This window comes from Rhinatrema bivittatum, chromosome 1 (assembly GCF_901001135.1).
Source record: "Rhinatrema bivittatum chromosome 1, aRhiBiv1.1, whole genome shotgun sequence".
Lineage (NCBI taxonomy): Eukaryota > Metazoa > Chordata > Amphibia > Gymnophiona > Rhinatrematidae > Rhinatrema > Rhinatrema bivittatum.
The window spans coordinates 224,959,968-224,977,183 of NC_042615.1; positions in this window are offsets into that span (position 1 = coordinate 224,959,968).

Consider the following 17,216-nt stretch of genomic DNA (forward strand, 5'->3'; position numbering starts at 1 on the left):
TCTTGGATTTCCATGGGAGATTTAATAACTTAGAGTACTTCATCACCTGGAAGTATTTTGGCCCAGAAGATAACTTGTGGGAGCCTGCCACCAATTTCAAATCACTGCAGTTAATAAAAGAATTCCATATTCTATTTCCTTGCAAACCCAAGCCTCAGATCCTGAGGAGGGAGCTTAGAAGCAGGGGTACTGTTATGTTTGCTGGCTCACTCACCCCCATGGGCCAAACGCCACCATGCCATATGGCCAGAGATGCTGCACTGTCAACCGCTGGATCCCTCTCTAGGCAAGTGCCAGTTCTTAATGGCCCTGCAGTGCAATTTATGGTGGCTGGCACCTCCTGATAACATCACATGGCTGGGAATTTAAACCTCAGCCGTGCAACACGATGATGCCAGAGGAATGGGTCGACTCTCGAGAAAGTATGAATTGCTGCTTTCTTCGTCTTCTGCCCAGCCTTCAATCTTCACCTTGCCCTTGCTCTTCAGTCTCACCTAGCCTTGCCTGGATTTACTGCCTCATCTTCTCTCTTCTCTCAGCCTGCCTGCCCTTAGACTGATTCCTGGCATGACTATAGCCTGTGACCTGACCATCCTTGCTTGCCACCTACCTCGACTTTAGCCCAGCCAATGACCATCCTTGCTTGTTACCTGCCTGAACCACAGCCTGACATCAGAGCTACCCTTCAGCATACACCTCAGAGACTGAACAACTAAGACCTCCCAGGCCCTGGAATCCAAAGGCTCAAACCAAGGGGAAAGGGGCAGGTACAGGCGAAGCTGCAGCTCAGTCTCTGCACCTTCTGCTCCGCCAGTTGGCAGTAAGGACCCTCCAGGGCCTTCCGTGTAAGTTGTGCCAACCTCACTCTAACATAAGGGTCCACAACCTAACACTTGCAGCACTCTAGGACCAATGGTGGCCTACCACTGTTCTAGACGTTAAAAATAAGGCTAAAGAAATGGGGATTCACTTTTTACAAAGGGCTTACACTTTTTGGTGTATCAAGTCTGCAAACAAACAAGCTTTATTTGTTAATAAAGAGCTGTTATTACAAAAGAGAACATAAGAACATAAGAAATTGCCATGCTGGGTCAGACCAAGGGTCCATCAAGCCCAGCATCCTGTTTCCAACAGAGGCCAAAACCAGGCCACAAGAAACCTGGCAATTACCCAAACACTAAGAAGAACAAAGGAACAGGAACCAGAGAGTGTAACTCTCATAAATTTGGCCATACTTTTAGACCAAATATTTTACAAATATTTTACAACGAAGAGTTTATAAAATCAGCTGATACCAAATTATCTGTATCATCTATCCCCTAGTCTGATCACAGTCTAATTGAACTCCATATTCACCTAAAACTAATTCCACTACAAACTCAAAACCCTACCCTCATTTGCCTCTGAAACGCAAAAAATTATACCTGATCAATTTACACTTCTCGCTGATAATCTTCCTAGTTCCATCTCACATGATGTTAATTCTACAGCAGAATCTTGGAATAAAACTATGTCAACAATTTTAGATTCCATAGCTCCTATTTCTAATTCCTATCATAAAACGAAACACACAGCCCTGGTATTCACCTGAGCTGAAAGCATAAAAACCAAATATGGCAAGCTGAATGCTTATGCAGCAAAGATAAAACCTCTAATCTTAAAAACCATTACCATTGCTGCCTCCGAAAATACAGAAAAGATGTGACCCTAGCAAAAAAGAACTTCTATTCTGTAAAAAATCAAAGCTGCCAATGGTAACAACTCCATTCTATTTTCTATTGGGAAAATATTAACTACATCACCAAGTTCTAGTTTTCCAAACCTCAGTAACGATCTCTGTAATCAAACTGCAGTACACTTCAAACAGAAAATAACCGACATATCTTTGGATTTCATACACTTACCATACCCAAATGATCTACCACAAAAAAGGGCTAGCACTTGGTCCTCTTTTTCTCCTATAGATACAGAAACCCTATCCCGAGTTCTTAAAACAAAAATTTCATTCTCCCCTTTCAATCCATGTCATGGACAATTATTAAAAACACTTACTACATCCACACAAGAATTTTTAATTAATTTAATCAACCAATCACTGAGCTCTGATATTTACCCAGATTATTTCAAATTGACCTTTATTTTACCAATAATGACGATTTTTCTAATTTAAACAACTTGCATCTGAATACTTCACTTGTCACTTTTGCTAAAGTAACTGAATCTGTCGTTTTACATCAATTAAATGATTACCTTTATGATAATGAATTTCTACATTCCAACCAACATGGTTTTAGAAAAAAATCACAGTACTGAGACTTTCTACTGTCCTCCTTTGACACCATATTAGGAGGCTTTGATTCTAACCAAGATTACATCCTGGGACTATTAGATATCTCTGCAGCTTTTGACAACCCTGATTACACTATTATCTAGATTACAATCAATTGGTATCTCAGATTCAGTTCACAGCTGGTTCAATTCTTTTCTTACAAACCAACAATGTCAAATTGTTGCAACTCCCTCCTTCTAGGACTCTCCGCAACTACCATAAAAACCCTTGCAGATGCTCCAGAATGCCACTGCCAGAATCCTAACCAATTCCAGCCGAGGAGACCACATCACACCCATCCTCAGGAATCTCCATTGGCTCCCTATCAGCTTTAGAATCCTTCATAAGTCTCTCACTATCATTCACAAAACCATCCACAATCAGCACTCGCTCGAGCTAAAATCCCGCTACGACTCCACACTTCAAAAAGACCAGTTAGAACTGCTTATAAAGGAACCCTACACGTTCCCCCCCCCCCCCCGCCCCCAATCCATTCTTCACACCTCCACTAGGGAAGTGCCTTCTCCGCAGCTGGGCCATCCCTATGGAACACCCTGCCCCCAGACCTACGCCAGGAACACTGCCCACTGACCTTTAAAAAAAAAACTAAAGGCATGGCTGTTCAAACAAGCCTATCAATAGCCATATAAGCGGTAACGTTACATTCTGTATCCTTTATTCTATATTGTATATATTGTTCTACATATTTATTTTATATATATTATTGTCATAACATATATCATTTAACTGTTTTTCTTACCATTGTTATTCCATATATTTACTGTTATTGTTGTTCCATATATTTACTGTAACTCAACTGTTCCTCTCTCCTTACTCTCTTCCAACCTCCAAGTTCCTGTAACCCTTGCTCTTGGTAACTTACTACTTACCACTTCCCTTAACTCTATCAGTAGCTCTCTAGCTATGATTATTGTTAAGTTAAACTCCCATGTTTGATGTGAACTGATGTGATATGACATGTGTCATGAATATCGGTATAGAAAAAGAATTAAATACATAATAAATACATTCATTTGGGAGCTTTCTCTTCCACTTTTTTCTACATCCCTTCCGGTGTCGCACAAGGTTCATCCCTCTCCCCCTTTCTTTTCAATATTTATCTTTACCATTGTGTTACCTATTGGACAGTTTAAACATTCAATTCAAAATGTTTGCAGATGATATACAGTTTTATATCCCTTATTCAACATCTTGGTCATATACTCTTTCACTAGTTTCATTATACATGAACACAATAAAAGTATGGCTTTCACATAACCGTTTAAAACTTAATACTTCCAAAACTGAAATAATTTATCTATTTTCCATCCTAAACTCTGACTGTGGCCCACCCACCACTTTTGATCTCAATGGCACCTCCCTACCTATCATCAAGAAAGCTCGGAACCTTGGTGACATAATTGATTCCAGCCTCTCCATGAACAATCACATATCATTACTGGTGAAAAATTCCTTTTTTAAATTACACATGTTGAAAAGACTTTGTTCGTTTTCACATCACAATGACTTTCGAACAATATTACAATCCTTTATATTCAGCGGCATAGACTACTGTAATGCGCTATTTATTGGTCTTCAACAAAATGTACTCCATCCATTACAATTGATCCAGAATGCTGCAGCCCATATTCTCTCAGGAAGCTCTCATAGAGACCATATCTCCCCATTCTCTATTCCCTACATTGGCTACCTGTAGAATTTAAAATAAAATATAAAATACTTACCATCATCTACAACCTATTGAATGATGATATCTCTTCTTGACTCAGCTCGCAGCTTCATATTTATAGACCAACCAGAAGCCTCCGTGCTGTCCATAAAAACCTACTTCAAATACCACTTGACTAGATATCACCAGAAAGTGTGCTTTTTCTGTTGCGGGACCCCCAACTCTGGAACTCGATCCCAGATAGCCTAAGAAATTCTATAAGCAAGAAAGAATTCAAAAAGAACTTAAAAACCTTTCTCTTTGAAACTGCATTTACCTGAAATAACTAGTGGACTCCAGTCTAACGCTCACTCTCTGAACAGTTTCCCTGGGTACTCTACATCATATTGTTTTTTCTCATTTAACCTACGTCCAACTATCTAATGTGTTACCTTGATTTGATATATAACTTTCATTTTTTGTTTATATATTTTTACTTTATTATGTATGTATATGAGGTGAACCGTTTTGACTACTTCTTAGTAAAAAAATGGTATATAAAAATTGTTTAAATAAATTTAAATAAGCCTATATTTGACATTTTTCTAACTTTTCTATTGTAATTTGGAATTAAGGGTCAACAAACAAGATGAAGGTGATATCTTTTTAATGGATTAACAATACATCTGTGATGAACTTTCGAGAGTTATCCTCTCTTCATCAGATCAGTGAAGAAACAGTGCAGTTACACTGGATTTAAATAGTATAGCCTAAAACCTAGATAAGGCTGACTTTTTCTTGTTTATGTTTAAAGTAGAGGATGGGGGTGACAGAAGGATATTGGAATGTCATCCCCAACATCTCCAAGAAATGGGTGAAGAAATTAACAAAAATCAGTTGAATAAGGCAGAAAAGAAGTCCAAGAAGACTAGTAACCTGAAGGAAAGAAGCTGGAAAGCTAAGAGCTCGTAGTCTGGGCAATAAAATCCCAGATCTGTAGGTTCTAATGGTGGAGGCAGACCTGTACATCATTGCTATTACAGAAACATGGTTCACAGAGTCATATGACTGGGATATGGCCATCTCAGGCTATAACTTATTATGGAAGAATAGAGAGGACAGAAAAGGGGGTGGAGTAGTACTTTATGTCAGAAGCAATATCCAAGCAATTGAAATGCAAGGGACTTGGGACAGGGAAGAAGCATTATGGGGTATCCTAAAAAATTATGATGATGCTTCCATTTACATTGGTGTGGTCTACAGGCCTCCAATTCAGACAGAAGAGCTGGACAGAGATCTGATCAAAGACATGAAAAAGATGGGGAAGGAGGGAGAAGTGTTTCTCATTGGAGATTTTATTCTGCTGGATGTAGACTGGAGTATCTCTTCTGCAAAATCTATGAGAAGTAGAGAGATAGGGGATACCCCCCAAGGGACTATTCTAAAACAAATGGTAATAGAATCCATAAGGGATGGTGTGATACTTGTCCTAGTGTTCACAAATGGGGATAATAGCTCTAATGTCCGGACAGGTGCCCATCTGAGAACAAGTGATTATCAGACAGTATGGTTTAATATCGCAAATAAGATACTAAGAAGTCACATGAAGACCTGAGTGTTGAATTTAAAAAATACGGACTTTCACAAAATGGGGATGTACCTGGAGGAAGAACTAAAAGACTGGAAGAAAATGGGTGAGGTGGAACAACAGTGGGCGAAATTAAAAGGAGCTATAATAAAGGCAACAATATATATGTTAGACAAGTAAACAAAATTACAAGGAAAAAGAAACCAATTTGGTTCTCAAAAGAGATGGCTGCAAAAATAAAGGCAAAAAGATCAGTGTTCAGGAAGTATAAAAGATCCCAAAAAGAGGAACAGAGGGAACAAAACTTGGTGAAACTGAGGGAGACAAAGAAAGAAATCAGAAAAGCAAAAGGTCAAACAGAAAAAAGGATTGCGAAAGAGATAAAGAGAGGTGAGAAAACATTTTTCAGATATATAAGAGAAAGAAAGAAAGCCCAAAGTGGTATAGTGAAATTGAAAGGTGACAAGGAGCAATGTGTAGAGACAGACAAAGAAATGGCAGAAATATTAAACAAATACTTCAATCAGTGTTCACTAAAGAAGATCCTGGAGAAGGACTGTCACTGGTTGACAAGTCTATAGAAGGGAATGGGCTAGATACAACTCCTTTTACAGAAGAGAATGTATGGGAAGAACTAGGAAAACTGAATGTGGACAAGTCCATGGGACCGGATGAGGTACATCCCAGGATACTACGAGAACTCAGAGATGTCCTGGTGGGTCTGTTAAATGACCTGTTCAATAGATGGCCGGAAATGGGAGTGGTGCTGTAAGATTGGAGAAGAGCGGTTGTGATTCCACTTCATAAGAGTGGTAGCAGAGAGGAGGCTGGAAACTATAGGCCAGTTAGCCTCACCTCGGTGGTAGAAAAGTTAATAGAAATGCTGCTGAAAGAAAGGATACTGAACTATCTACAATCCGGCAAGTTGCTGGACCTGAGGCAGCATGGATTCACCAGGGGAAGGTCCTGTCAGACAAATCTGATTTTTTGATTGCGTGACTAGAGAAATGGAGCAAGGAAGAGCGCTCAATCTTATCTGCTTGGATTTCAGCAAAGCTTTTGATACAGTCCCACATAGGAGGCTTGTGAACAAAATGAGAAGCTTGGGAGTAAGTGCCAAGGTGGTGGCGTGGTTTACAAACTGGTTGACTGATAGGAGACAGCATGTAATGGTAAATAGAACCTACTCTAAAGAGAGAGCCGTGTTTGGTATTGAGACCGATTCTGTTCAATATCTTTGTGAGCAATATTGCGGAAGGAATAGAAGGTAAAGTTTGTCTATTTGTGGATGATAGCAAGATCTGAAACAGAGTGGACATGCCTGAAAGAGTTCAGAGAATGAAAAGTGATTTACGAAAATTTGAAGAGTGATCAAAGATTTGGCAGCTGGGATTCAATGCCAAGAAGTGCAGAGTCATGCATCTGGGATGTGGTATTCCAAAAGAGCTGTGTGTGATGGGGGGTGAAAGACTGATGTGCACAGATCAAGAGTGGGATCTTGGGGTGATAGTGTCTAGCAATCTGAAGATGGCTAAGCAATGTACAAAGGCGATAGCTAAAGCCAGAAGACTGTTGGGCTGCATAGAGAGAAGCATAACCAGAAAGAAAAAGGAAGTGGTGATGCACTTATACAGGTCCTTGGTGAGGCTTTACCTCAAATACTGTGTTCAGTTTTGGATCCCTTATCTCAAAAGGGATGGAGACAGGATGGAGGTGGTCCAAAGGGCTACCAAAATGGTATTGAGTCAGTATCAGAAAACCTATGAGGCAAGGCTGAAGGATCTGAATATGTATACCCTGGAAGAGAGGGGGTGCAGGGGAGATATGATACAGACCTTCAGATACATGAAGGTTTTAATGATGTACAAACATCAAACCTTTTCCATTTTGAAAATAAAATCAGTAGACCTAGGGGTCACAAAATGAAACTCTAGGGAAGACATCTCAGAACCAACGTCAGAAAATACTTCTTCATGGAGAGGGTGGTGGATGCCTGGAATGCCCTTCCAGAGGAGGTGTGAAGACCAAAACAGAAAAAGAATTCAAAGGGGAATGGGATAAATACTGTGAATCCCTAAAGCTAAAGGATGAACATGAATAAAAGAGTGCATGGGGGTAACTTGCTGGTGTGGCAGTTATTACCCTTAACCATTAAGCCTTGATACTATTGATGCAACTCCATCATTGCTCTCTGCTTCAATGGCAGTGGGGAAATGGGAATTGAATTCAGACAGCAACCAATGTGGGCCCCTGACTTTTATGGTCTGGGGAATTGATAAGCACTAGGGTAACTTGTTGGTGCTGCAATTACTACCCTTAACCAATAAGCCTTGATACAGTTGCTGCACCTCTATCATTGCTCTCTGCTTCTATGGTAGGGGGAAAAGGGGAATTGGATTTAGACAGCAACCAACGAAGGCCTCGACTTTTGCCATCTGGGGAACTGATGTGCAGACATGGGGGGAAAAAAAACACAGGACTGCTTCTACGGCCAAGTCTATAAGCAAAGCACATGAAACAGCACTGTCTGAATGTTCAGGAAGGCTCATCATCCAGTAAAAACGCTGCTAGCAGTAAATTTTTATGGTTTATCATAAGGCTCAGGGATAACTGCAGAAAGCAGCAGTTGCTACCCTTAACAGAAATATGGAGTAACCTGCATGGTTCTGTGAATACTACCATGGGAAGCTTGCTGGGCAGACTGAATGGACCATTTTGGCCCCTTTCTGCTGTCATCTCTGTTTCTCTGTTCATTTTTTGTATTTAAAGTAAATGAAAACAAACAAATGAATTGGGAAAAATAAAAAATAAAATAAGACACCCCTACTATTAACCAGAATAGTCATGTGATCACAGAAACTTTTAGTTCACCCAGAGAATTTTGTGATTAAATCATAGATAAGATTTTGATGTTTTAAGATACTTTATTTGGTGAGTGGATATGGGGAATACAGGCAGATTGGTTTATAATGACATGCTCCTAGATACCAACAGGAATATTCTCTTGAGTAACGACTGGCACAGTTTAAACAAGGTGAACATTTGGGAGCATGACATGGTACTTATCCACTGGAGTGTACTGAACTTGAATTTCTAAATTGGGTAAGGTTTATTATTGCCTTGGTGTTGCTGAGCTCTGACAGAAGCTAATGCTCTGTGAAAATCAAGTTTTTTAAATGATGATCCTTTATCTTTGAGTGAAAAGTGTTTCAAGTTTCTGGTACAGTTTCCATGAAATGGGGCCTATGTTGAACTTTGACTCCCTGGACAAATTTGGCCATTACTAGATTGCACCATGTGAAGGGAAATATTTACAAATAATACTTCCCTTCTTATGCTGCAAGTGACAATATATAAGAGAATGCAAAACACCTCTCTGCTACCTTCACAGTCTCTTAGCAAACAAAAATAGAAAATACATTTGTGAATGGACCTCGTAAAAAGTTTGATGTAAAATACCAGTACCTCTCAATAACTATAATCCTTGGTCCAAATTACTATGTTTATGAGCTATCAAAAGTGTTGCTAGTATCCAAAATGAAATATGACAACTACTGCAAAATGATATCTATGCACATATACAAGTAATAAAAGCCTGTCCAAGGATGGGGAAATACTGTGAGGTGCAGAAGTGCATAACTGAGATGGGTAATAGTAGAGGATGCAATAGTATTGTGCAGTAGTAGAGAGGAGATTAGACTATTCAGTGAGAGAGAGTGAGATTGAGAGAGAGAGAGAGAGAGGGGTGGAGCTGGAGAGTGCAGGGAGAAATAGGGGCAGAGCTCAATTTGCATACCGGCAATGCAGGTCTGAAGCAACTTTCTTCTTTGTTGTAGTTAGATATATACACATGATTATGTATCTAAATATAAATTTGTAGTTTTTGTCATATTTCATTTTGGACACTAGCAACTCGTTTAAAAGTTCATAAAAATAGGAATTTGGATCAATGCTTATGACTATTGAGAGGCACTGGTATTTTACATCAAATCTTTTATGAGATCCATTCACCAATTTAATTTCTGTCTTTTTTTGATGAGAGATTGTGAAGGTAGCAGAGAGGTGTTTTGTATTCTCTTGTTTAAAAACTACTGGTAGGATCTGAACTCCCGGGACAGAATCTATCAGTGCATCCAGGCAGATTCAGCTTCCTGCATCAGTGCGTGTGGGTCATTACTTTGTCAGTAATAAACTAGTAAACAGTTTAAAACCAAAATAAGGAGAGGGAGGAGAAATGGGGAATTACAACACATGCCACTGGGGACCTCCTCCCTTTCTTTTGAAAAGAAAATGGGACCACTACCCATGCCCCCTTCCAAGTTTGACGTGAACAAGCCAATCAAGGTGCTGTTCATCCCAAAACCTCAGAAAATGAGTGATAAATATTTAAGAAATCTGTTAATAAACACTGCAGTGATAATGGATTATTTCCTCCACACCAAAACTCTCTCATTCCAGCTGCCAGAATAAAGCCACAAATTTGTCATTAATGAAATGAAGGGATGCCTGGTAACACTAGCTTGTTTTCCCTTGGAAAAAGCTGCAGCACTCATATGACATCTTTTAGTTATATCATCTCCAACAGTGTGAATTCCTACTGACATAGAAAACTTATTCAAAAGTCAGTTACAAAACATTCCCAGGGCTTAGATCTTACTTGTTCTTCAATAAAACGTCTCTGCTTAAAGAGCTCCCAGTCTTCTTTTAGCATACGCTGTTTGGCTTTCAACGCCATCTAAAAAGGTACAGAAAGTAAAAAGATCACTGACTTAAAGCGGCCATCAAGCTTATTCTATTCATTACCAAAAAAAAAAAAAGGAATCACGTCAGTGTTTATCAAACTGTAAAAGCAATTTTCACATCTAACATTCCCTAGAGAATTAAAAAGACTGTAGTTCCTATATCCTTAGTTTACATTTTTACTGCTGTAGCCCTCAGAATGAAGTCTTGTTTATTCTTTCCTCCACTCAGTGCTGGATGTATCATAAACATAACATCCACAAGTTATGTAAAGAGCTCTCCACACTGCACCAAGGGAAGAGGGACAAACAGGCGAAGCATAAAAATTCTTCAAATTTAACCACTTCCATTAAAAAAAATAAAATAAAATAAAATGGCAGTTGTATAAATATGAGTGAAACCATGTACCCAGTCCATTTTCAATTTTATCTTGGAAAAAGCCCAGAGAAGGGGAGAACCATCAGATCAGAAACCCACACAGTGAAAAGCATCAAGAGGAGAGAGCGATGGCTGCTCCTTCCCTTGTTTACAGCCATCAACACCTCTCTCTTTCTTGCCTTCCTAAGTGACAGCTATATCATCACACCAGTAAATTACCAGCTGGTACTCACTGCATGACTTTACAGTTAGGTGCAGAATTTATTTGGTTGTTTTTTTGCTGGTAAGCAATTCAGTCACTACATCTGATGGGATTATATTAATAATATTCCCATGATGTGCACCAGCCTTTCACCTTTTACAAAGGCTTCAATACATTGGCGCAGTGTTTCCCATATACTGGACACTTGGTGTATGCAAATTTATCTCATGCATATTCGTTGTGGTAATCCTGAAAACCTGACTGGATAGGTGTGCCTCCAGGAGAATGCTGGGAAACACTGCATTAGAGTCTAGGTGGGAAGAGAATCCTTGACTATCATTTTACAAGTTAAAAAAAATATTTATTTTATTTATTTATTTAACATTTTTCTATACCGAACTTCATGACAAGATTCATATCAGACCGGTTTACATAGAACTAAGGGACTAACTAAACATAACCAAATAACAGGAAGGCCGAAGCGCAGTTACATATAACAGGGAGATGGGGGCAAGAGTAGCCTGGAAATAAAAGGACAGCAAAAAAACTAGAGGTTGAGAACATATGTCTATACTGTGGCTGTAATGAGCATCTAGAGAATTGGGACAATTCTGGTAGAGTTATGTTAAAATGTTAGAACTTAAGGGAAGGCTTGGAGGAAAAGCCAGGTCTTGAGTTTTTTTCGGAAGGTTAGCAGGCAGGTTTCCAATCTTAGGTCAGTCGGCAGGTTGTTCCAGATGATTGGGCCTGCTGTGGAGAATGCCCGTTCTTTCGTGGAGGATAGACGTGTGGTTTTAGTTGGGGGGACTTGAAGGGTTCCTTTATAATATGCTTCTCTAATTGGTCTTGCGGATGAGTATAGTTTGAATGGGAACTGAAGGTCTAGAGGTAGTTGGTTATGAATGGATTTGTGGATTATGGTGATATCCCATTTCCTCCCTACAAAATCTAGATATTCCTAGCTAAAAGAAAGGCTGGAGTGGCTAACCAGCTGCACAGTATTCCTGGACTTATTCTGGCAGCACAAAAGAAACCAAACATCATCTCTTCTCACTGATTTAGATCCATATAAAGTCTCAGCATTGGTTTGTGATGACACCAGAACGCATTTGTGAGAATATTTCTCTGCCATTTTTTTATGCTTTATTTAAATAAAATGAAATAAATATTAAACCAGTATAATGAACAATCCTTTGTTTTCCATTATTTCAATATACAGTCGTGCATTCTACATTTCTCTGCCATTTAATGAGTAATTCTGCAGCTATATTAAGAACATAAGAATTGCCTTGCTGGGTCCGACCAAAATTTATATAGAAATACATACTTTAAATTAGAAATGGTATCATTCTAGTTCCAGTGTGCATTTTTGCTATGTGCCAGTTAAATGGTATGAGTGTTATGTTTGGCGGCTTGCAGGATGTCCTTGCAAGCTGCCGCACTCACCCCAACGCCATTGGAACCCAGGCCCCTGTCTCGTGGCAGATGCTGCCATCTTTCGCTTGTGCAGCAGGCCACCACATGAACTGCTACCTCCAGCATCCCCCATAGGAGCACGCATGCCCAGCAATCCAGGATTTAAAGGCCTGTGGCGGGAAAGGGCCACAGCGCACTTGGATGACATCACCAGGCGTTGCCCTATAAAAGGACTTCTTAGACGTCCCTACTTTGCCTCAGCAATGGGTCTCCTGCAATGTTGTGTAGCTTGTCTTGCTGCTTCTTGCGTTCCTGTTTCCTGCCTTGTCTCTCCAGCCTGTCCTTCATCTTATCCAGTTCCTTCTGCCTGCTTGCCTGCCCTGCTGTGTCAGTCCTGCTCTTCGTCATCCAGCCTTCCCTCAATCGACTTCTGGCCCTGACCTGTGCCTGGAAAATGACCATTCCTGTTTTCCGCATGACTTTGACCCTAGCCTAGCCTTAGACTCTGGTCTAAGACCTGTCAGCCCCCAGAACCCAAGGGTTCAACCCAAGGGGAAAGAGGTTGATATAGGTGAAGCTCCAATCCAGTCTCTTTACTAGGGGTGTGCATTCGTTTTCGACGTATTGGCAATCCGCAACCTATATGTCCCTATTTGTTGTTTTCGTGGGGTCACGAAACGTATGGCGAACCCCCACTAATACAACGTATCTAACAAATAAACCCCCCCACCCTCCTGATGCCCCCCAAGACTTACCAAAAGTCCCTGGTGGTCCAGCAGGGGTCCTGGAGCAATCTCCTGCACTTGGGCCGTCTGCTGCCAGTATTCAAAATGGCGCCGATAGCTTTTGCCCATACTATGTCACAGGGGCTACCGGTGCCATTGGTCGGCCCCTGTCACATGGTAGGAGCACAAGATGGCGCCGGCCGTCCATTGCTCCTACCATGTGACTGGGGCCGACCAATGTCACCTGTGACATAGTGAGGGCAAAGGCTATCGGTGCCATTTTGAATACTGGCAGCTGACAGCCCGAGTGCAGGAGATTGCGCCAGGACCCCCACTGGACTACCAGGGACCTTTGGTAAGTCTTGGGAGGAATCAGGAGGGTGGGGGGTTGTAGGTAATTAAATTTAAAGGGTTGGGATGGGTTTTTTTTTGGGAAACGAATACATACATAACTAATGAACAGATCAGGGTCCCCCTAGAATGGATGCAATGGATTTGGCTCCTCACGAATACAAATACCGAATGGGACAAATCCGTCCCTGCTGCACATCCCTACTCTTTACTGTGTAGCTCTGTCAGCTATTGGTGAGGGCCTATGGGGGTTCTTAACCAGGTGACTGCTCTGCTGGAAAGACTCGCACTCCACATGTATGCCCTGACCCCTACACTGGCTCTTCTTCCAGTGGCTCTGCTTCCTTCTAGCCCTGCTTCTTCCTACAGACTGGTTCCACAGCTTCCGTCATCACCATACTACCATGGGGATCCCAAAGAATGCTGCTTATGCTGCATGCATTTTGAGTTTCAGTCCACGCTCTTCCCAACGATCATTACAAGGTGACCTACATCTTATCACTGCTGGGCGACTCCACACTGGCTTGGGTATCTCTCCTATTGGAGCGTGATGACCCTCTGCTCCTGAGTCTCCCAGATTTTCTTTAATAGTTTCAGCTTGTTTTTGAAGAACCAGATCGAACATTTTCCTTGACCACTGAGCTGCTTCCGGCAGGATTCACAAACTCTTTGAGAAGATATCATACAGTTCTGCATCTTTGCATCTGAACTGCACTGGGGAGAGGACAATCTCACTGCCATATTTTGGCAAGGCCTTTCATGCAGAATAAAAGATGAATTGGCTGGCCGAGACATTCACACATCATTGGATGCTTTGATCTCATTGGCTGGTCGCATCGATCACTGCTTTTAAGAAAGGGCTCAGGAGAATAAGGCTATCTGATATCCTGTAGTATTGGCTCCTCATTTCCAGTCTCTTCCTGTCCAGGTACTGTCTCTAGAATCAAAGGTTCTGGAGGAGCCCATACAGCTGGACCGAGCAAAGCTCTCCCCCCAGGAAAAACTTCAGAGAAAGCAGTTGGGCTTGTGCCTACACTGAACATAAGAATATAAGATATGCCATACTGGATCAGACTAAGGGTCCATCAAGCCCAGTATCCTGTCTCCAATGGTGGCCAATCCAAGTCATAAGTACTGTGCAGGCCATAGACACCTGGTATCACAGTGCCCTGAGAAACCAGGAAATTCCCATGCCTAGGGTTGATTGTGGAGACAATACTAGGCTGGAGACTCTACTCCCTGCAACTACTGGTTCCCATCTCCATTTTCTCAGAACATGGCCAACTTGATACAGAGGTGTTCCTAGATTCAGGAGCAGGCAGGAATTTCATTGACCAAGTCCTGGTCTGTCAGTACCAGATTCCTACTATCATCCTGGAATATCCTGTAACCATCTCCTCTGTATATGGGGATCCTCTCCCAGGCCGCCTAACAGAGATAATAGTGACTCACTCACTCTTCAGACCAGTCGTCTCCACAAGGAGACCATGTCTTTTCAAGTGATTCCCTAAGCTGTGAATTCAGTTATCAGTACCAGCCAGTTATCGAGTGGGATTCTTTGGAGTTGGCAGATTGGGGTTCCACCTGTCTCACCACTTGTATCACCGACCCACTTGACACTGGCTGCCACCATACTAGGGCTCCCGCTACAGTACACTAACTTCTCCATTGTCTTCTATAAGCAATGGGTTGAAGCCCTGCTCCCTCTTTGCTCATTTGACTCTGTCATAGACCCTCTCCCAGACAAGGTGCTCCCATGGGAAGGGTCTACCACTTATCTATTTCAGAAACCGAGGCCATGAGGCAGTACATTTTATTTATTTATTTATGGTTTTTATATACCGGAGCTCCTGTATACAATACATATCGCTCCGGTTCACAGAGAACAGTAATAATTACTGCCGGGTGGCAGTTTACATGGAACAGTTTACAAGGAACAGTTTACAAGGAACAGTTAACATGGCCATTTACATGGAACAAATCAGAATACTCGATCTAAGTAATAAGAAGACAGGAACTAATTAGTCTCAACTTTAAACATATAAATAAGGCAATTTATAATCTTGGATAAATAAGGCAGTACATTAGAACCAAAGGGCAGGGGTTGTTATATCTTCTAGTTCTTAGCTCTCTGGGAAAGCTTGCAGGAAGAGCCAAGTCTTTAGTTTCGCCTTAAAAGTAGTGTGGCACGGCTCAAGGCGGAGGTCTGGTGGTAGGGAATTCCAGAGGGACGGGCCCGCAGTTGATAGAGCGCGTTTTCTTAGGGAGGATTTTGCGGGCTGGGTAATCATTCTATTTTGATATGCTCTTCTAGTCGGCTTATCTGAAGTATGTAGTTGCAGTTTGAAGGTTAAGTTGAGTGGGGATAAGCTGTGAAGTGCCTTATGCATCATCATGCTGCTTTTGAACATCATCATCATCATGCTTTTTGAACATCATCATGCTTTTGAACATCATCATGCTTTTGAACATCATCATCATCATGCTTTTTGAACATCATCATGCTTTTTGAACATCAGGGAAAACTTGGCAAGGAGCTTTATTTAGCCATCTTCTTTCCCTGCTGGTGCAGGTTTATTCTTCGTGGGCAAGAAAGATGGCACCCTCAGGCTCTGTAATGATTACAAGGGCCTTAACGCCATCCCAAAAATGAACAAATATAATCTACCGCTCATCTCTGAGCTTTTTGATCTCCTGGGAAGAGCTAAGATCTTCACTAAACTAGATCTACAGGGAGCATACAACCTTATTCATATTTGGGAAGGAGATGAGTGGTAAACTGCATTCAGTACTTGAGAGGGGCATTATGAGTACTTAGTCATGCCATTCGGACTCTGCAACACCCCAGCTGTATTTCAAAATATGTTAAATAAAATTTTCCAAAACTTCCTGTATTCCCATGTAGTGGTGTATCTCAATGACATACTCATCTACTCAGCACCAGGAGCATGTTAAACAAGTGCTACAACGGTTACAAGACCATCCACTGTATGCAAAACCTGGAAAATGTCTTTTCCAGTAAGAGCTACTTCCCTTCTTGGGGTATATAATTTTTCAAATTGGGGAGGTCACTTGATGTGATGTGAGTGACAAGACATGCCTTGTCTCGCTCCGGGGCCCCACTCCCCTTCATCGACCTCAATCACATGCTCCATCATAGTATTTTTTACCTTTTGGGCGAGATATCCTTTCTACTACTTAACCACTGCCTTCTCAGCGCCTTTTGGTAGCATTTTGAGCACTCGATGGCTGCTAAACTGGCCCGGCACCAGTAACCCTCCTTCCCTGGCAGCTGGTAATGGCGATCTCAACGATGTGGCTAGCATGATTCTTCAGGCCCTCAATGAAAAAATGGGAGCACTTCACGAACATTTGGATACCCTTCAATCACTCCTAGCTGTTAACACTACTCGATGGGGGGAAGCTGAAACTCACTTGAATGATGTGGATGAGCGGGTGCGAACACTCGAGTGTGTTCTTGATGCTGCGACCGCATCACTGGGGAATGCTACCGAATGGCTTGAGGACTTAAAGAATCGAGCCAGACGAAGCAATCTGCGCTTTGTCAGTCTGCCGAATCTATTGCAGACCAGGAACTTTGTAAGGTGTTAGAATTATGGTTTTCCCGAGCCCTGGACTTGCCCGAAGCTTTGGGGCCTGTGACAAATCGAGTGAGTGAACTGGCTGGGAAACCGGACACCTGGCTTGAGCTGCCTGGAGTTTGCCTCAGTGTGCTCGCTGCTGGTTAAACACCATGTTCGGTTCACCTTACAGGTTTCCCGCGAAGCTATGGGTGATACTTCACAATACTTCTCATA